The following is a 21,479-nucleotide window of genomic DNA, read 5'->3' on the forward strand; positions in this document are numbered from 1 at the left end:
CGTGATCCCCTTGCCTCTTGCAGCCTGTTCTCCAGCTGTTGGTGGTTAGTGCAGAAGAGACAGGGAGTCCAATCCTGCTCTTCAAAACATTTTTGTTTCACTCTCAGGCACCTTCTGCCTTCAGCAGCCTGGGCAGAGACTGGTTCTAAAACATGCTCCTTTACACTCAAACTCCCCACCCCAAAAATGCATTGGAAGGAGGTAAGCACTCAGAATTAGTCAGTTCAGTTAGTCTTGATTTTCCTAGGCAGCAACCTCAAAATATAAGCACAGCCTTCAAAACAGGAGCTTGGAATGTCAACTAAAGGTCACAACTTTATTATTTTTAAACCAGCTAAGTAAGTGTCTTAAAATGCCCAAATGGAAAAGAAAGAGTAATGATGTAGCAGTTTGAACTATTTAACAAGTCTCAAATATGAAAATCCTTTAGAAGAAGGAAATCCATGTGGTGAATGACCAGCTCTCATCTTGGTGTAGAGTAGTGGGAAAGGAGAGGAAGAACTTTTAAGAAAAGTACTACAACATCCACAATGATTGGTGGATTTGAAAGGGGACATTATCAGAGATAACAGTCCACCAGAGAGATCTGGTGTGGATTTAGCAGACAGAATCTCCAGGTGGTTATTCTTACAGCACATAACTACAACACCATAAAAATCACACAAAAAATTATAAATATGTATATATCTCAAACTGATTTTTAAAAATTACCATAATTAACAAACACAACAAAACTGGTTTGAGGAAAAACCTGTGAGGTGCTGGGCAGGTCCATTCCCTCAGATTTCTGTGATGCTCCCAGGGCATAGCTGCAGGAGCACATGAATCATTGCTCTGAGCATATGCAGATCTTTGTGAGACTGTCTTAACAGATTTCTGTAATACATACGTGATTTAAGAACACACTTTCAGTTAAAAGTTCAGTTTTTGTAAGCACATCAAAGCTTTGAAAATGTAGATTTATTTCTTTTAATAGTGCATATTAATAATATTGATATAATTATCACTATTCATATTTGAAGACTCACGAATACAAATTTTTCAAAGATTACTTGAAATTCAAAATGGGGAGTAAAGAGATCCATAATTTAGCGGGTAGAAGTGGGAGTCAAGTTTTCTGGAGCCTAATTTTCCCAGTGTTTAAATATTGCAGAGAATCAATGCAAAGCTCTGAAATGAACTTTGGAGAAACTGTTCATTCCCTTTACTACACTTATCCAATACATAAACTCAATAGGCTAAAATTCATCTACTTTACAAAGATTTGGTGCAGCTTAATAGAGTGCTTTGAGATCTTGTGATGAAAGAGTGAACCCAAGTACAAAGTAATATAATAAAGATAGCACCATTAATTAGAATTATTAAAATTCATACACTAAAATCTATAATCTAAGCAGTAGGGACCAAGTTATTCATGGGTGTTTAAAATAAGGAAGAACATTAAGAATACTAATTTTGACAACTGAACCCCACATACCAAAACTGTCCCTTTTGTTCTGTTTAGTCTTTGGGGAACAGATAAGTTCACACAGAAAAGAACAATAAGCTGCTGTGTCTATAGTCTTTGATTTGTTTTTTAAGATGGTCAGTACAGCAAGTGCTAGAGAAAATTCTTCTTTTCTGGAGCAATTAGTGTTGCAATGGGGTAAAAGATAATGTTTTGTTTAATTTAAAAGTGGAGAACAGCACTCTAGCTGTCATAGGAGGTGGCTGATGGGGAGATGAAGCTGAGGGTTGGATGGGGCTGGAAGCAACCTGGTCAAGTGGAAGATGTCCCTGCCTATGGGACATCTATGGGATCTTTAACTCAAATCATTCTGTGAAAATACAGATGCTAGTGTGGGCTGCAGTCCATCCACAAGCCAGCTCCTCCTAAACATCCATTAATAACTTGGTCCCTACTGCTTAGATTATAGTTTTCAGACTTCAAGCCCTCTTGGCAATGCCCTCAAGAGAAAAAACACTTGGAGCCTTCACATGAAGCTTGCCTAAGCCATACCTTGGCTGGAGGGATGATGAATTGCCGTGACTGTGCTCCTCTCTGTCCCATCCTGCCATCTCCATCCAGCCAAACCTTGCTCTTGCACACTAACTCACATGCAAAGCTCTTCTTGGAGGATTGTCCAACACTGGTGTCCAAAATGAGCTACAACAATGGCCACATCAGAGCTGCTGCCAGCCTGGGGACTGTGACTAACTTGTGCATACATTTGCATAAGTTATATAAAAATGAATGTATAAAGTTATATTTATCTGTACTTGTATCTGCTTTGATATGAGTGGATGTTGCTTGTCCACCCACAGCAAAAACTTACAATATTGTAGGCTTATAAATACAGAGAGCAGGAGTGCAAATTACAACAGATTTCTCCTAGGTTACACTTCAGATGTTCTTCAGGGGACTGAAGTTGTGGACAGCAGTGAGGGCTTGTAGCACATCAACAAATTGGCCAACAATGTGGCACCATTTCCAGTGCTCATGTTCCCATGAAAAATGGAATTGGTGTGATAAACACCTTTATCTCTTCATCTTCCTTCCACAATGCACTGGTCCTTGCACCAATCCCATCAGTTACAGTTCTCTGCCTGCACTATCCCAGCCCAAACTGGACACAAATGTGGGAAATCAGGGGCCAAATCCCACTGGAAGTTGGTGGGAGTTTTCTTGTTGACTTCAAAGGGAGCTGGAACAGGTCCTCAGTGCATAGCAAGGAAGATGTTCATAGAGATTTATAAACACGATTTTTTCTTCATTTTTTACTGCCTAACTTCATATTCTCAGTTTCCTGGATTGATGCCATGGATTGCTGTTCTGTAGCTGATTTACAATAAACAGAAGAGGAACTCGGCAAACATATATTTTACTGCCAGTAACAAACACTTCAAATTCCTTCTGTATTTTCAATGAAAAAAAAATTACTAAAAAGATCTAGAGAAAATACAGTATCTAGCTTAATCCCTAATTGAAGAAGAGTAGATTGTTATGGAGACACAAATTATATTGTACATAATGAATTTCATCAGAATACAAATATAACAATATTGCTTTTTTGCCTTTCAACTAGGGAACATCCTATTTTAAACTTGGGAACCATTTAGCTTTCAGATTTCTCAAAGTATTTGCAAGGAGACTTGGAATTTCAAAGTAATTGCAAGGGTATGTGAAGCTCAAATCCAGCTTTAATGACAAAGGGGGAGAGAAACCAAGAAATCTTAATTAGCCTAACCAGCAATAACTAGATTCAGTTTCTGGGTGAACAGTGTCAGATTAGTACAAGGAAACAAAATATTCATTTAGAAAATATCAAGGTTCTGTGGGAAGGAGGAAAAAACAGGTCAGGAGAGCTCAAATTGAAGTTGCCCTTACCCCACTGAAACATCAGTGCTCAAATTGTCTGAGATAACAAAACGACTGAAAGTTCCTCATTGAGATCAGTTTGATTTGTAAATACATTTTTGCTTCAAAAGACGCACAGTGGATAAATCTAATATATTTAGCTTCAGGAAGAGAATTAGGAAGAAAAATTCCCACTAAAGGTATGATTCATCCCTACCTGTGTTGTGTATACATCTATATTTACAAACACAACTATCCAGGGAACACGATCTCGTAGGTAACTGCCTCAGCATATGGAGATATATTTGTAGCTGTTGTTATTCCATGGCCATGCTCTGATCTCTGTAAAAACAGGATTAATGAGTTTTCTTGAAACTTTCATTGTGTATCCAATTGAACAAGAACATCTTCTTTGGATAACACAATATAAATTACCTAATTAAGACACATGATCTGTGTAATAAACCCACATATATAAAACATGTGCAGAAAAGGGTTTTTCAGTCCAAATGTGTCAATGGGCTTTTTTTTTTTCAACTCAAGGGAAAAAAAGTATGCCACATGTAGACTAACAGTCTCCCAAATTTCCTTTTTCTTTTTTTTCTTTCAATTACGAGAGCATTGTCGTTACACAAGTCTAAAACAGAGCTCCTCATGCCAGGATATTTGTGATTTATTTTCAGATTTTAACCAAAAAATGCATTCTATGTTCCACTTTTGGAGTTTATACATATCTATGATGTTTTAAATTTGTACAGCAGTACTATACATCATTCTGTATCACCATTAAAATTATTGTTAAATAAAAAATTAACATGATATAGACTAAGTATAGCACATAAAATGCCAACAGCTTGAAGTTCCAAAGGAAGAATGTGATCCTTGAGTATACATAAAATGGAGGATAACAGCAGCACAGTGTTGCTGTCACCCCAGTATACAGCGCTGGGGAAACTATTAGAAAACAAAACAAAAAAATCCCCATCAAATTAAACCCAAAAATGCTCAGTTCTGCAAATAGCACAATAAAATGCCTAGCAAACTTGTTGGAATTACCTCAGGGGAGAAAAAAAAAACCAAAACAAAAAAAAAGACAATTTTTAAGAGCTGTTACAGATTTAAACTTCACCTGTTTCATTTATGAAAGAGAAGGATTTTGATAAAAGTTAAATTTGTTCAGGCATAAATAATAAGAACCAAATTCTGAAGGTCAGAAGGCCACAGGAATTTAGGTGATAAATATTTTCTATACTGAAAAATATTTACAATAGAAAACCTCATTATTATTTTTTTCCTGAGGAAGAATATATCTCAAGCTGAGTCTTTAGGAACCATTTAAACTGAAGCATAAATTGGAACTATCATGGTGAAGTTAGTGAAAAAAGCACTATGGCCTATAGATCAAGGGGTCAGACCAGTCCCTTCTGACCTTTAAATAAAAGAGCAGCATTTTATTTAGGGCTTCTACTCTTTGTATTCTGTTAGTCCTGAGAATTCCCATCACAAACTCTGCATCATGGAAGATCCCGAGCAAACAGGCACATTTCATGAGCTGTCCCCAAGAGTTTACAGCCTTTATGCTCAGTTTTGCAACTTGCAGTGAATGAAGTTCCACACAAACAGGATCATTTTCCCAAATTCAATGATAACACAATACTGACTTTCATTGTAATGGTATTTCTTTCATTTTGCCATCACAATATTTGGGACTTCAACTGCATTCCTTGCTAAGTGGCCTATTCTGTTTAGCTCATACGAGACTCCAAATTGCCATTTAAAATTCCCAAGTTTATTGGCTCTAACCTCCTGGTGCCAGCTATTTGAGACAACAAACCAGAAGGCAGGAAGGGCACTGTGATGGAACACGACATGTACACGTTCCTGGAGAATACACTGGAGGCTCCTCTCTTTCATCTGACCTCTCCAACACTGAAACACTCATTACATTGGCCAGACAGATTATCCTCACATTTGAAGCCCTCAAAACTTTCCAAGTTACCCAGGGAAAGATTTACTAATGCTCATTTTGGCATATCTGGGCTAATGGTGTGTCCCAATTTTAGTTACAGACACATTGAATGGTTTGGGTTGGAAGGGACCATTAAGGCACATCTTGTTCCAACTCTCCTGCCATGGGCAGGGACATCTTCCACTATCCCAGCTCCATCCAACCTGGCCTTGGACACCTCCAGGGATTCAGGGGCAGCCACAGTTTCTCTGGGCACCCTCACCTGGCCCTCAAAGGGAAAAATTTCTTCATAATCTCTAATCTAAACCTGCTCTCTGTCAATGTGAAGCCATTCCCTGGCTCCTGTCCCTCCATCCCTTGACCCCAGTGTCTCTCCAGCTCTCCTGGAGCCCCTTCAGGCCCTGCCAGGGGCTCTGAGCTCTGCCTGGAGCCTTCTCCTCTCCAGGTGAGCACCCGCAGCTCTCCCACCCTGGCTCCAGCCCTGGGAGCAGCTCCATGGAACCCTCTGGACTCTCCCCACCAGCTCCACATCCTCCAAAATTGGGCACTCCATGGCTGGTTTCAGTTCCCATCTTTGGAACAGCCACTCTTCCAAGGTCTCTGCTGTCCCTTGCAGGTCTCATGGTGATGGATTTCTGGCTACTGGGCAGGAACTGCACACAGCAATGTGTTCCAGCAGCACAGTTCACGTCCCCAGGATTGTTGTATTTCTGCTCACCACAATAGTTACTAAAACTTGTGCTCCAGACTGGTGGGATTCGGCTTCAATTTTTAGCACACTATTTTCACTGCATCCTACACCCAGCCACAGCTTATCTATCATTTGATTCTGACAGATACATATTTTATATTTTGACAAGCTGCCCACTTGACTGCTTTCCTGTGACATCATCTTATCTCTGAATGTACCAACCTGTTAATAACTTCATTTTCTGGTTGAGTTTTTCCAAATTAAATTAAGCAGGCGAAACATGTTAAGCTCACCAAGTCCTCTTAACACTTCTGCTGAAGGGCATCCTCTGATAGCTTGATTTTGAAAAGGGCAGCACACAACCTGTTCAGACAGGGATCTGGTCCAAAATATCAGGTTTCTTGAAGGTAGAAGATTTCCCCCGCAGCTAAGAAATACAAAGAGGACAAAACACACAACACAAAAACAAAAATTAAACTTTTACCATCTGATAACTGATATTCTAAAAATTGTATCATTATTTAATGGTACTTGAGGAAAATGCTTATGAGATAAAAAGGAGCAATAAAATCTAACAAACTGATTTTCAAGTTTTCTGTTGTAGATAGATGCAAGTTAAATATAGTTCAATAGTAGCATGAAATAATTTTCTGTCTTATGACAATAAAAATCAGCAGAAACTCTTCCTTCATGTTGACTAAAAAAGTTTTACGGAAAAAAATCTTCTTCCTGAATATATTATATGGTAGTAATTAAATATAGGCACTGTCACTCTTATCTTATTCTGTAATTGGCTTTTCTGTGGAAGCAATACTGCACTGGACATGAAATCACAGGACAGTGACAAAATTTAATTGGGTAACACAGACACAAAATCAGAAAACCAGGCTCTTTTCCCAGTTGCAGGGCTCAGAACATTCCTTCCCATTCTGTGCCTCGCTCTGCTGCCATTTAAATTGAAAATGCTGCACCAAGAGAAGGAAAATCAATATGAAAACACAGCACAAGTTATTTATTTTTTTTCTCCAGTTGTGTTACAATGTGAAACAGAGCACTCTTGGTTCCTGGAGGTTTTCAGTGCTCTTGGGCTGTTTCAGAAATAAAGTTTGGCATTCACAGAGCCATGATCACAATTCCTGACCCACTTGGCTGCCAGCAGCAAGGGAGGAGTCCAAAGGAGCAGAGCCATGCTGTGCCCAGAGGTGAATCAGCATCCCTGGCCATCCTCCCATCCTGGGGACAGTCCCAGGATGGACCTCTGCCCTCCAGACTCATCCTGCCTCGGAGGAAGGGCTTTGGCACCTGCCCACACAAAGCCAGCAGCACCATGACAAGGAGAAAGCCCAAAAGCACCAGAAAGGAGCCCAGAGTCTCCAACCCCTCCATTTTCACTGCGTGCCTACAACCTGCTCTGCCCTGAGAGGAGGGATGATGAACTGAGAGAAAGGCTGATGATATTCCCCTGGACTCACTCCTTTGAAAACCTGAACTGCACAAAATGCCCCAAAATAAATTACCACCACAGTGGGACTTGGTTAGCATTTATAGATTGCATTGCTTGGTATACCTGAAAATTTCCATTTAGTGCCAAAATCCTCACTCCAGACAGTCCAAGGAGAGTGTAACTTTTATCTTTAACAGGGTGTCAGACTCTAAGAGGGGTTCTGAGAACACAGTGGATCTCACTGGGCTTTAGACCAGCAACATTCAGAGATGCTGAGTGTGAGTAATGCCACCCACCACTGGAGAAAGTGGCAAGAGTGTGCCAGAACCTGCCAGAGCTCCTCAAGCTCAGGCCTTCCCTACTCCACTTCTCTCCACCAGGAATTTCTAAACCAGCCTTATGCTTCTTGGAAAACACATTAAGACTCAAAAACCTGAGTTATAATAAATATTTTTTCCTTACCAACGCTAAAACAAGTTTTTTATGGTGCTCAGAATGGCCTGATTCCATCCATCATGCTCCTGTAAAAATCCAAATTTAAATCATTGAGGGCTTCGCCTAGAAAGGAAGTTCAGTCCTGAGGCAGAAGAAACATGAGATCAGAGACCAGCTACAGAAAAGGCTTTTATGCAGAGATCTACTACAGGGTAGCCACGTGCAGCATCTGAAATACATGTTTATTGTATTGGGGAGTGGAAAAAACAATCCATAACTCCAACTTGTTTGAAAGAGATTTAATTAGAACTAATACAAATGCATCTTTCCTACATGGTTGATCTAATCAACAGTGGCAGGTTTAATTACAAGCCTATTTAAGGTGAACATATTGCATTACCGTGGAAAAGATGCATTATTTTACATTGTAGGTGTACCTCCTACTTCTCTATCTGTCACACAGGCAGTGCCTTTAATAGCTGTTAATGTAATGTCTCTTTTTCCAAGCTCCCTTTTTTTTTTTTTTAAGTTTTTAAGGAGAATCCAGAGGAATCCAACCCAAATCTAATAATTGCAATCTATTCTATTTTTTTTTCCTTGCTATTTAGTTTTCACCACAAAGAAAATGACAGGTCTAATATGAGGCTCCTGAAATGTAGTTACATCTAAGCTTCAGCGCTCCAGAGCACATAAAATAAATATATGATCAATGAAATGGAACATGACAAAATGTTTCATATTGATGTTATTTTTCTTTTCAAAACGTCTTTTATGGTTAATGCCCTCAGTCACTTTTTCCATACATTTTCTTTTTTTTTGTAATATATAGCTTTCCTAGTTCTGATTTCAAGTTCAGGGTGCCTGGGGAGAATTGGAAGATTTCTTCAAACCAAGACTGTTCCTTCAGCCTTTCACATGAGAAAATTGTTAGGCGCATTAAAGTATTCCTGACTATGTTGCATTCCTTTGTTCAGAGTGAGTTTTGGGAACACATCCTTTTCTCATTATATTTCCATAAAATATATTTGATCTATTCTATTCTTAGAATACCTCTGATGTGGTCTGTGAATGGAGCACAGTATAAAAATATTTCTTTTCTTTTTTTTTTTTAATACGAGACAAAATGTTTCCATTTCTTAGACACATAAAAAGTCGCTGTATAGCGGTCCACGAAACTAAAACTTTACAGAGAGTGTTGGTGCAATTCGGCACAGATCTCAACAGCATCCAGTTGTAACTTGGAGCCCCATCAAATCCACAGTGACAGAGGGAGAAAAAGGGAGAGGAACAGAAAAAAAAGGAAGAGAAATAGAGAAGGAATGAGACCTGGATAGTACTACTGGGAAGCGGGTTTAAATTTAGAAGCACAGAAAGATGTTAACCATGTGCCTGCTAGAAAAAAGTAAATCTACCCTAATCGTGATTGGCAATAAAACCACCTTTGGAAAAAAATCTTAAACTTTCAGAGCACAACCCAGGATATTCCCAAATGTAGGCAGATATTTGAAATGGTCCCACAGACAGAGCATTGCAGGAATTTAGGAGATTTCTTCCCCCTTTCACTTCCCTATCTGCTGATTGTTTTTTCCTTCAGGACCTTGAGAAACACGGAGCAGCTTTTCTGCAGCTCAGGCTTGGCTTGGCTGTTTATTACTACACCCATAAAATGATGGTTTTGATCAATCCCTTCCAGGACCCTTTTATTCTCTGAAGTTTTCCATTCACCCAAGGAGCTCTGCTCCAATCTGAACACAAGGACAGGAGCAGGTCTGGATTCACCCTGCAGAGTGAAACGCCCTGCAGGAATCTCCCTGCAGGAATGTCATCTGATGGGAGCTGGGAGCCTGCAGCAGCCCAGCTGCCTTGGGTACTGACCACAAATGACTTAATCCCCAGCATAAACAAGGCCTAACCTTCAAACTCATCTGCTGATTCCCTCGCAGCTTCCTACTCACAGTTCACAGGAGATGACTTCTCCTGGTTCCCACGACTGGAGAGCCAGGATCAAAGGCTGGAAGAAAAAAGAATATAAGGCTTTTTTTTGGGTTTATTTTTTCTTTTTTTTTTTTTTTGTCTTTAAACTCAGGTTGCAAAAATCTTTGCTTCAATCTGCTGAGGTGTTTAAAAAGAAATAACCATATAAAATTTTAAGCAGTAAGAGGCTCGTGTAGGTACAGGCAGCAGTGACTGCATGGGGTGCAGTTTGTGCCTCTCATTATCCTCAAAAATTCATATACTTATTTTTGGTTGTTCAAGAGACAAACTGGCATTCTCTCTATTTGAGTAGCCAGGGGAAGCAAGTAAAGTAGGGAGGGTTTGATATGTTCAATTTTTAAAATTCTCATCAGAACTGAAAAATATTAGAAAAAAATTATGCGCACAAAAATGTGAAATCAGTGAACGACAATTTTTTTTTTAATTGCTGTATTTCACTTTAGAGGAGTGACATACAGTTTATGGTCTCAAAATCAGACTGGTGGTGTCTGCCTGAGAGCCTTCTGTGCATCAGCAGCACAAAACATCTGCCTGGTCCTGCACAAACGGCTGAGCCTGGAAATGTGGGAATTATTCACATAGGTGTGTTGGCAGGGCTGTGTCATCCACCCCATAATGCACCTGGTTGCTATCACTTTTACTTTAAAGAGCACTAAAACTCAGCTAATAAAATTTAAAAAGAAAATCATATAAAGTGACATATAAGCAGGTTTCACATGAGAATAAAAAAGCTGTAGCGTGTTCTCCGACACGTGAAGTGTACATTTGCTTTTATCAGGCTTTTCCCAATTAAAATAATGGAAAACATTCACTACCTAAAAAAAATATTTTAAAAACCCCTCAAACCAAACTGACCCACGTTAATAAGTAATGCATGTGCAGCAGAATCAATCTGGCACAGGAAGATTTTTGCTCCCCTCTATGAAATTTTCTTGGGTAACACTCGACATGACAGATTTCCTCACATAAAGGGACTTATTTGAAGGCAGGTTTTTTCAGCCAGGAACTCTCCATTTCCAGCAGTCATTTTAATTGCCATGTGGCACTTTCCTGCCCTCAGCACCCTTGGCTCTGCTATTGCCATCCCAAAGGGGATCCCAGCACAGCAGATCCTCATTCCAGGAAGGTGGGCTGTGTCATACAGCTGGGGGACACTATTTCTTATCCCTGAGAGTGGTTCTGTGAGCACTGCTGATGCTGGCAGGAGCCAAGAGTACCCCAGCACAAACCTGGCTGAACTGCTCTTGGAGGGTGATGCAATGCAGCCTGAATAATTTAAATTAATTAATTAAAGGCATGATAAGTGATCACATAAAGCTGTTTGAACTGTCCTTGTCAGTGTGAGGCTGAATTTTCAGCACTGAGAATCACAGAATATCTTGAGTAGGAAGAAGCCCATCAAAGTCCATTTTGCCCACTAAAGAGGCTGTGAGCTCCTGTCCTCACTACGAGGAGCTGGAGAATCTCTGTGTGATGGACACCATCTCCCTGATGTCCCTCACCCTCACAGCCATGCTCCCAGCCACCTTTGGTCACCACCAGCCCTTCCCAAAGCTCTCCATTCCCCATGTCTGCCCACACACGCTGAGTACCAGAGGATGGAAAGCCAACACCTCGAGTGAGAAATCCCAAAGCATTCTTAGGGGTGAGGCTTTCTCCACTTCAAAGAAAAAGCAACTCTCAACCAGAGTTCAACCAGAATTAAAATAAAATAAAGAATCATATGCTTCTAAAGTCCCTCTAAAGTACAGGGACATTGGGATCAGCTCTAGCATCTCAGTGCTGCACATCTACTGATGTGCAAGGCACAGGCCAGTGACAGAGCGAGCACTTTGCTTATTGACATTTCTTCCTATCAGCTCAGCCATCTACAGGATCAATCCCTTAATTTGCAACATCTTTTAAGCATGTCAGAGATCAGAAATGAGCCATATCTTGGTTGTTAATAAGTTTCTATATAAATCACTGCCTGATTAAAAACAAAACATAGTATCCTCCAGTAATGATCAAACCCTACAGTATAGCAATGTTAATGACCCTTTACTGTGGAACACTGGAATATTTTTATAATAAAGGTTATGACTTGCATTGTATTTATTGTAAGCAGGGGTTTTATATTCTAAAAAAATCAATATTTTAATATGTAACACCTAAATATATGACCTTGCTATGGCTACATTTCAAAGGCAATGTGTGTGTTCCATTTCACTTTTTTCTTACCAAAAAAAAAAAAAAGAAAAAAAAGGTGCTCTCTCTCCAGAAAGTTGTAAATATCCTAGAAAGCCTGTTAATCATGAAATCCTGCAAGCTGAAATTCGTTTGGGGTGAGGGGAATCTGATTTGCAGCAAAGTGCCTTTGTTCCAGACGCAGCCGTGCCCGTGCCAGCAGGGCAGCGTGTCATGCCTGGTTACATGTGTCTTGTCGGGTTAAAATGATGTTCCTGACATACCCAGGCTCGCTGCCCCATCTCCATTATGCGTCAGGCTGCCCATTTGAGGAGCATTAGATTTTAATTTCCTCACTCTTGGCGTTGCATGGGTTTGCCAACCAGCGAGCACGACTGATGCCCTCTTCTGTCACCGGTCCCAGTGGAGACAGCCCAGCAAGGCTCCTGCACCCACCAGGAGTCCAAACACACTTAAATCATCCATGGCAATGGTCCAAGCAGGGAGGAGAGGTTGTACAATAAACAGCTGTGTCAGCTGAACATGACAGTGGGGCTTGGTTGCTCCTTTCCCAGAGCCCTCCCTGAAAGCTCTGCTCCTCAAACAAGAAATAACCAATGCTTATGATTAACACCAGTGTTGGGTTGGTGGGGAGATGGTGTGCAAAACTTCATGGTTAGCTAGAAAGTGTAGATTAATTGAGCAAATGTGGGCTTTGGTCCCACTGAAAGCAACCTAGGTATCATTGTTCTAGGATTATTGTTCTGCAACACCGTTCTCACACAGCTCTCACAAACACATCAGTCTCTACTACTAAAATTTGCTTCTGTTAAATTCACATAAATTCATCCAAATATTCTGCCTCTTTTCCTCTGAAATCCTGTTGCAATCAGCCCAGTACACAGGGCTGGCTTTGGAATAGCCAAGCATCATTAGTAAACAGATGCTTCCTTACAAGGACATTTTGGATTTCTTTTCCTGCTTACGTACTAGTGTTGAAATGTCCCAACTCTCACCAAAAGGCTGAAGGCTTAAATGTGTATTTGGCAAAATAGTAACTTCTTCCTCTTTATTCTGGATATAAAACTGATAAAAACCACAGCATCAAGTTTTTATGGGGCTACCCAGATAATTTGACAAAGTGTCAAACAAACATTTATGCATAAGAGGCAGAATTTTTTTTAGGTTCCCCTTAAACCAGAGGCCTGCAGAAAAAGGCTTTGTGATAGATATGGGTACAACTTCCACAAACACCCAACCCTTGCCTTATTATTTATGTGCCCTCTCCATACATTTGGCAGCCAAAAATGTAAGTTTCCTTGAGTAAGGTGTTCTAGAGAGCATCTCACATAAAGCTGCAGAGCCTTCAGCAGAAGCAACAATGATTTAACTTTCTAAATTCCTGCACCAGAACTACCTCCCCTCTGGGAAAGGGACCCTAGACCACAGAAATTTACATTATGCATTATTTATAGAAGCACAAAAATAAAGCAAACACGTTCATTAAGTGAAGACTTTTGTACAGCTGACTTTGCAAGTATGATCCATGTTTGGATCTTGAGCTGACATACTTCAAACCTGACAGAAACCAATTTTATAAAAGCAAAAAGGAACAAAGCAATGAATAATTAAGCTATCAAGCATAGCTACATCACAAGTCAATGTTTCTCCAGCAGCAGCAGTTGATGTACACTGTATTATCTCATACACTTGGAAAAAGTAACAGATATTACTTGTTGCTGCAAAATTCTAACAGCAAGCCCTGATTTTTCAAGCTGATGTCAGTGACACACATATGACAGGTGATCATAAAGGTACTTGAGCAGTTAAAAAATGAGTGAGCCTGAAAATGTTACCCAGTGATAAGAGTCAAACTGGGCTGCACTTTATATTTGATAATTTAAATTATAAATTTTTCTTATTCCATATTTCTGCAATGCTGTTCCCTACCCCCATTTTCAACTATGCTTCAAATAACTGGGCAGTTTCTGACATGTAAGGACCCTGAGATAACTTTGGGTTTTTTGAACTGTAGCAAAAGTTTTCTGAAGAAAATCTGAAAGGCAAATTTGTTACTCTGAATCTAAACATGTTTTTATTTTAATTGAAATTGACTGCTTTACATCTTGCAGCATTCCAAAAAATAATAAACATCTGAGACTTGCTGCCTCTCTAGCTGGACAGGTTTCCCACAGCTGAATCCTTTGATGATACTCTTTGGGCTTTCTATTTTAGGAAGTCATCCCTTTCTGCTTCTCTCTGGAGGAAAACTCTTTGGCTGTCCTGCCAATCTTCCTCTTGACCTCTCTGTCCTGTGTACTTGGCCCTTCCATCTCTTTTCTAAAGTCCTCTCTCTCTCTCTTTTCACAATGCTAGACCTTCATAATTTCCAGTAATTGCCCCTAAATTGCTGGGAAACCTCTTCTATCCTGACTACCAAACTGTTTAATCTCCTAGTCCTCCTTCTTCATTTTCCCTGGAATATTTCCCCAATTTTCAGAGCAAGTGCCCTTCCAAGACCACCCCTCGTATTTGCAGGGGTGTAACAGCGGATATTGATACAACTGGGTGCATTAACTGCAGGAACCACACAGAGCACCAGAAATCTGTTATTCTGACTCTGAAGTTATGCTTAAACACCAAACTTAATTGCACATCAAGAGGAAATTATTTTTCAAGCGTCACAATTTTAAATCAATCTCTAATTTCCAAACCAAAATATTATGATAAAGAACACACAGAGGTGTACTGGAGACTGCCTTTTTTTTCTGTAGAGACCTGCTTAGCAAACACCTCTCCACCATGAGCACTATAAAAATGGAAATGTGGTCAGACCCAGCTGCTTTGCTGTGTTTTGTGTGAACTCCATTATTTGTTGCAATGCTTGTAAGAAAGCAAACAAAACCCTCTCCTCAGCACACACATTGACATTTTCTTCATGAAAACTACAACTCTGACTAAAGATTTTTGTTTATCAGACCCCTCCAAGCCTTCTGTCAGACCAGGAAGAACTTTCCATGCCTAAGGATGAAGGGAGAGTGCTCGTTTTGGCCTTGGTCAAAGACCTTATTTATAGACACACATTATTCTCTCCCAGCAATATATCTCTATCTGCTCCAGTCAGATTAATATTTAAACATGACAACATTGTCATTCAAATGCTTCAGGCTTGATTACCATAGTTCTCACAGTCACAGTAGGAAGCCACTGACTTTAAAAGAATTACAAATCTTTCAGAGCACAGCAGAACCAGAAGCAGAGGCGGCCTCCAAGCCCATCATCCTCACACACAGCCCTCCTCCCATTAAATATCGCTCCAGATACTTGCATTTCATTTTGAGTTTTCAAAACCCTCAGAGGGACAGAGCAGCTCTGCGAGCTCCCTCACCCAGCGTGAGCACACTTGCACTTGAGAATTGCCTTCAAATAGGGACACAACCAGGAATCAAACTCATGGAGACAGATTAAGTGGCTCAGGCAACAAAGAGACTCACTCCTAAAAATACAGCAATTATTAGAATACCAGCATTTCTAAAAGCCACTAATAAATCTTGCTTTATTGACCTAGAGCAGCCTCACAAAAATAATGCCATAAAATAGACAGCTCCAGAAACCCCCCTTCATAGACTGGGGCAAAAAAGAATAAATGCACTCTTTGCAAAATTTTGAAACAAGTAAATTGATAAAAACAATTGTGCAGTTAGCAAAAGCACTTTAAAATATTCTGTTTGCCTGATGTAGATTCTCCTTAATATCCAAATATCTTATTGGGTTTAGAACATTTCAGCTTAGAACAAGTCAGCTTTCAACCTCAAATGTGTAAAGTCTTAAAAACAACTGGTTTTGAGGGCCTTCAAGCTGTCCCAGTTCCCACCTGGCAAAGGTACTGATCCTAACATTCATGTTCACATTTTATGCAGTGAAGTAGAACAGCTTTCAATTTAGGAAACTAAAACACCCTCCAGCTGAAGAAAATTCTCACATTACAGTATGTTAAGAAGAATCTACTTCAATTGTGGTCAGTTGTCATGGAGAAAGAAGGAAGGGGGGGGAAAAAGTATATTCCCATGTGAAAACCTTTCTCAGTTAGGAAAAAGAAAAAAAAAGAAAAGAAGAGAAGCACAAACAAAATCTCAACTCCTCTCCTTCCTGTGCTTGACGTTTTATGCAAAGTAGGTGAATCTGGAATGAGAGATCATTTAAAAAATACTCATTATGCTATTTATGTACAGAAATGTGGTTGTGTAAAAGTATAACAGGAACGCATTCACAATTGGTTTAAGTAATTTTCTCTTGGCAAACCACCATAAAAAACGGGCGTCATGGCGCCACCAGAATCCTAAATTGTGGTGGAGAATCATCAGTACACATGGCATTAATCTCTGTCTCCTTGCAGGAGACACCCTTGCCTGCATTGCTGGCCTGTCTCTTAAATCTAAGACGTTGTAACTTGAGTTTAAAATGACACTATAAATAAGATACACTCTCCCTCCCCATCAAAAAAAAAAAAAAAATTACCCACTTTATTAAAAAGACACATATTTTAGACAGTTTATTCCTGTTGGAGCTTTTTGTTGCCAAAGAACACCGAAAGCACAATACTAATGGGTTAATAATAGATCATGTAATCCTCAGCATTCACATTGGACACGATTCAGACTACTGAGAGACTTTTTAAATATATACAAATAATTAGTTAACCCATTGGTATTACATTCTTGCTACTTTGGATTGATCACAAGACTGTAGGGATCTCATTATACCATCCCAGTTTATTTTCCCCAGTGACTGAGAACGCTTAGCTGTCTTTTAATATCTTACTATTAATCGTTTACTAAGTTCTCAAATCTTTTTCCCTCTTCCAAATTTAGGCAGAGTTTTGTTAATAGAGCAATTTAAAATATCACCATTCTCCCTGAAAATTTCTCCGTGGCATGTAAACATTGTTAAAATGTTCTACCAGATGAAATTCATGTCTTTTAAAGGAAACTGTGTCTCTATTTTGGTGGAGAAAAAAATAAAAAAAAAAAAAAAAAAAAAAAAAAAAGACTGATAGTTTGGGAACACCCACTCAAGATAAAATAAGGATTCTGGAAGATTTCCTGTGGGGGTTAATGGAGGCCAGGCCAATGGTATCTGACCTTGAAGTCCCTAGATGAAGCTTCGTGTTTCTCCTCAAATTATTTCTGTTGAGGCTTTTTTTAAGGTGCCTTCATTATGTAAAGCTTAGTTTGTCAACCCTGATATGGTGAGAGTCCAAAAAATGTCACCGATAAGTGCCACCTTTCTCTGCTCTTACTAAAAAAACCCAAGGAACTCAATGCAGAAATATTTTTAGTTGATTTTCCTATATTCTTAGCGCAGCATTGCCAGAAACATGCTAACACAAATCAAAGATAGTACAGCAGCACAGCATTAGCATTTTGAATAATTAGCAGAAATAGGTATTTTAAATGAAACTTACCCCCAATGACACACGTTTAATTCAGATTGTGAGCCACAGTGTGCTTTTCCCCACAAGTTACATGGCTTTATTACTGTCTTAAAAAGCCATTATTTTAGGTACCTCGGAAAAAAAAAAAAAAGGGGGAAAAAGTGTTAAAGATCCATACACAGGGTTTCTGCAAATGAATATGATGTATTCCAGAAACAACATGCACTCACACAGACACTCAATAAGAAAGGGACTGTTTACTCAGTTTATAGCTTGAAAACCACTAGGGACTGTGTTCCAGTATGGGAAATTTTAGTACAGTGCATTGTTAATACAAAATAAAAAGCAAGCCTGGGAAGTTAGGATTATAATTTTTTTGAAAATGCTTGTTTGGAGCATTAAAAAAAAATTGCTTTCTAATGTCAAAGTACGAACAAATACTTTTTCAGATGAATAAAATCTGTAATCAGTTAGATAAGTGCAATATGCCTTTTTTTTTGGCATTTAATCAAACAATGAAATCACATACACATTTCCTGACACAAAAGACAAATGATGTAATAATCTGAAGGAGTTTCTCTATCTCCTTGGAACTTTGCATACTTGACTTGTTTTCCATATTTTGTGACTTTAAATGGTGGGAAAATTATATTAAAATGCTTGTAGCAGTTCCTCTAAACTAGCATCCTTTTTGTTTTATTGTATTTAATATAAAAGCAGCAATTATTTGATTTCAAAGTTATGAAAATATGTACCTTATGAGAAAACAAGCAATTTAAGCTTTAATTGGTGTCATTTTTCACAGAACTGGCAAGATTCTTGCATCCCTGGCATGTTGTTTTCTATAAAACTGCAGAGCTGCTTTCAATGAATGTTTTACGAATGTATAAGTTGTTACATGAAGGTATGTAAGTGGATGCCTGGAAATATAAGATTTCTGGGGGGATTTATTCACAAAAGATGCATTTCATTTCATAGTGTATATACTGTAATTTTTCCTTAATATTCCTAACGTGCTTTGGTTCCCATTAAGCATTTCTTCCATTCTTGCATGGGAAGAAAGGGGAGGTATGCAAGAGGGATATTTTGCACAGGAGAAATAAAAATAAAGATAGGGGAAACAATGGGGGAGAAAAAAACCTGCCTTTAAAAAATTATTTTATGTACATTTTTTGTGTAAAATTAGGCAGCAAGACCAGTTGGGTTTTGGTCTGTTCGAGTGGAGGGTTTTTTCTCTTTAATGAAAGACTCAATCCCTAATTTAAATTTATAAAACTCATGCCCTTACCCATGTGAATAGTCATGATTTTAGTTCTTAATTTATTTAAATTTGTACCAATATGATACAAACGAGAGCCCTCTGACACTCATTCCTGTAAAGATGCACCAGAAGAGATAATCTCAATTAAAGACTTTGGACTGTGTGTAGCATCCAAACACTGGTAGGGGAGATGGTGGAGGATTCCCCATCCCTGAAGGTGTCCAAGGACCAACTGGATGTGCTCTGGTCCGGGTGACAAGTGGGAGATTAGTCACAGACTGGGTTCAATGGTTTTGGAAATCTTTTCCAGCCTAAATTATTCTGTAATTCTCTATACAAATATCCAACCCCTCAACAATCATGGACTGCAAAACTCAACACACCCAAAGAGCTGCAATGGCCGTGCCTCAAGATGGAAACTCCTAAAATTGAAATATGACCACAAACCTGAGACATGGCCATAATTTTTCTCAGATTCAGAGCCTTGCAGAGGAGCAGGAGCCTTGTGGATGCTCTGTCCTGGTGTGCCACACATCTTCACCACTCTCTGAGAAGCTCACAGAATCAAGGCAGGAAGGAGCTTCACCTCCAGCAAGACAGCATTCCAGAGAATCGTTTGGACTGGAAAAGACCTCTTAGGTCATCAAGGATGAGTTTTCAGTGATAACATGAATGTTAAAATTTGTTGGTTTAAGCCCCATATCTACTTATTTGTATTGATATTTGCAAATTCATTGGTCTACTTCTTCAGCTCTTCTATCTTTGTAGCTCCATCCCAATTCACTTGACTGTGCCTAAAGCCACCCCAACACTTCACTGCAGCTGTACATTGTACTGCACACCCTCCTTCTACATTGTTTTTAATGGGGGAAATCTCACAAGTAATACCTCCCCTCCACTTGCTTCCTCTTCTTTTCCTTTGACAGTATATGGAGGCTCTTATTTTACCTACAGTTCTCCTTCAAACCTTCTATTTAATGCAATAACAACATCTCCTAACCTGCTCTCCATTACATATGCTGTCCACCATATCCTCCATTTTCTTGTGAGAACTTAAATTTTCCATCTGGTGCCTCTTTGGTCTCTTCCACCTTGCATGTTTATGGGATAATATTTTCTCTCTTTTGAGAAAAACCATCCACATGGTGGGTTGTTCCAGGATTCTGTGTTAGAGGAGGAACAAGGTGGTATCAATAAGCGTGTGGAGGAATGGAATGGTGGTGGCTCCATCACAAGAAACAGCCCTGTCCCAGTGTCCTGGTGGGTCTGTCCTTCCCTTCACACAAAGCCACCACTCCACACACACACGTGACACCAGGACCTTGGTGCTTTGCAGGCTCTTAGACATGACATCACCCAAAAGGATTTCAGGAGCAGAACTTTCACCCTGCGCTCGGCCCAAACTGGTGAATTAATTCACTCACATAGCCAGGAATTTACTTCTCCCAGAATAACTGCATTCCACTGAAAACCCACCATTGCCACTGGGTTTGGGTCTGTCTCAGAGAGGGAGAGCACAGCACTTCTCTCTGCCTTGAAAATCAGGAACACCTTGGGCCTGAGCTCCCCACAAGCTCCTGTGTGGGGACAATCAGCACAGCTCAGCCTCCAGCAGGAGGGCACGTTGGTGCTGAGCACTTAATTAAAGGTTCACAGCCGTTTAATCCCTCATTTCTCAGTTTGAGATTTTACGAGGCAGACACCGATGCCTTTGGCTCACAAATGTTTCCATTCAGCCTCGTGTTTACTGGAACCAGTAGTGGGTACCTGTAAAATACCCAAAACCAGTGACAGGCCCTGCAGACTCCCCTCTCCCCATCTCCCTTCTCACACACTCCCCTCTCACATCAAAACACCTACTACTGTGCCTCTCTATCTGCCTGTGACCATTCCTTCTTTACACTTCAACATTTTAATTAAAAAGCAATAAAACACTTTAATTTGAGGTTTGTACATAAAAATACAAGTAAAAATGGCCTGAACACTGGGCAAATACCATTGAAATCTGAGCTAAAAGGCAGTTAGAGTAACTTTAACCACCTGAGAAATGCAATAATCACCCTGAAATGCACAGCCTGGCGTGTTTTATTGCCATTATAAACTGCAATTTATACATTAAAATAAGGAAAACAGTCAGACCCATCCATTTATGAGCTATAATAAATATGGTTATGACATCACTGACAACCAGTCACAACCTTCCAAACACATCCAGAGCTCTGAAGCAATTTCACGATTACCTTTTAAATCTGTTTTCTATCAGCACATGTGTATTTCTTGAGGGTGCACGTAGCCACGGGCCTGACTCAGCAGCTGAGTCCTCATGGATGCAAAGATCTTCTGTGCCCTTCAAGCTCTTCACTCAACTTTCTCTTTCTTATCCCTTGCACCCATCCAATCCCTGCTACATTTACATCCTCTGTGCTCCCCATGGAGAAGAAGCAAACCAGAACAATATGAATAGTTAGAATCGTTCCTAATATTCTTTTTGTAGTTCTCAAAACACCACCTTAACAGCATTTGGGTGAAAACCTCTAAAATGACACTTACAACTCTCATGAAGCCCTCCTCTTTGAGAAACAAGTGCTTCTCAGCTATTTACACTGAGTGCCTGCACCCAAAAGAGTTTTTCTTTGCATGCAGCCTTGAATCCAGCTGCTCAACCACTTTTCTTAGATTCCTCCTTCAAACACCGTCCCAACTTTTGTTCTTTCCACTGTTGCAACTTTCCTGGGGGAGGAGAGTTT

General features: G+C 39.7%; 1 long non-coding RNA gene across 1 annotated transcript; it reads right to left on the reverse strand.

The window, feature by feature from the left end:
- Positions 1 to 764: 764 nt before the first annotated feature.
- LOC135450039 (uncharacterized) lies at positions 765 to 3,680 on the reverse strand. Its single transcript, XR_010440930.1, has 3 exons — positions 3,555 to 3,680; positions 2,000 to 2,146; positions 765 to 876 (listed from the first exon to the last, which is right to left on the reverse strand). It is a non-coding gene; the product is annotated as an uncharacterized LOC135450039 (long non-coding RNA).
- Positions 3,681 to 21,479: the final 17,799 nt, after the last annotated feature.

This window comes from Zonotrichia leucophrys, chromosome 7, assembly GCF_028769735.1.
Source record: "Zonotrichia leucophrys gambelii isolate GWCS_2022_RI chromosome 7, RI_Zleu_2.0, whole genome shotgun sequence".
NCBI lineage: Eukaryota > Metazoa > Chordata > Aves > Passeriformes > Passerellidae > Zonotrichia > Zonotrichia leucophrys.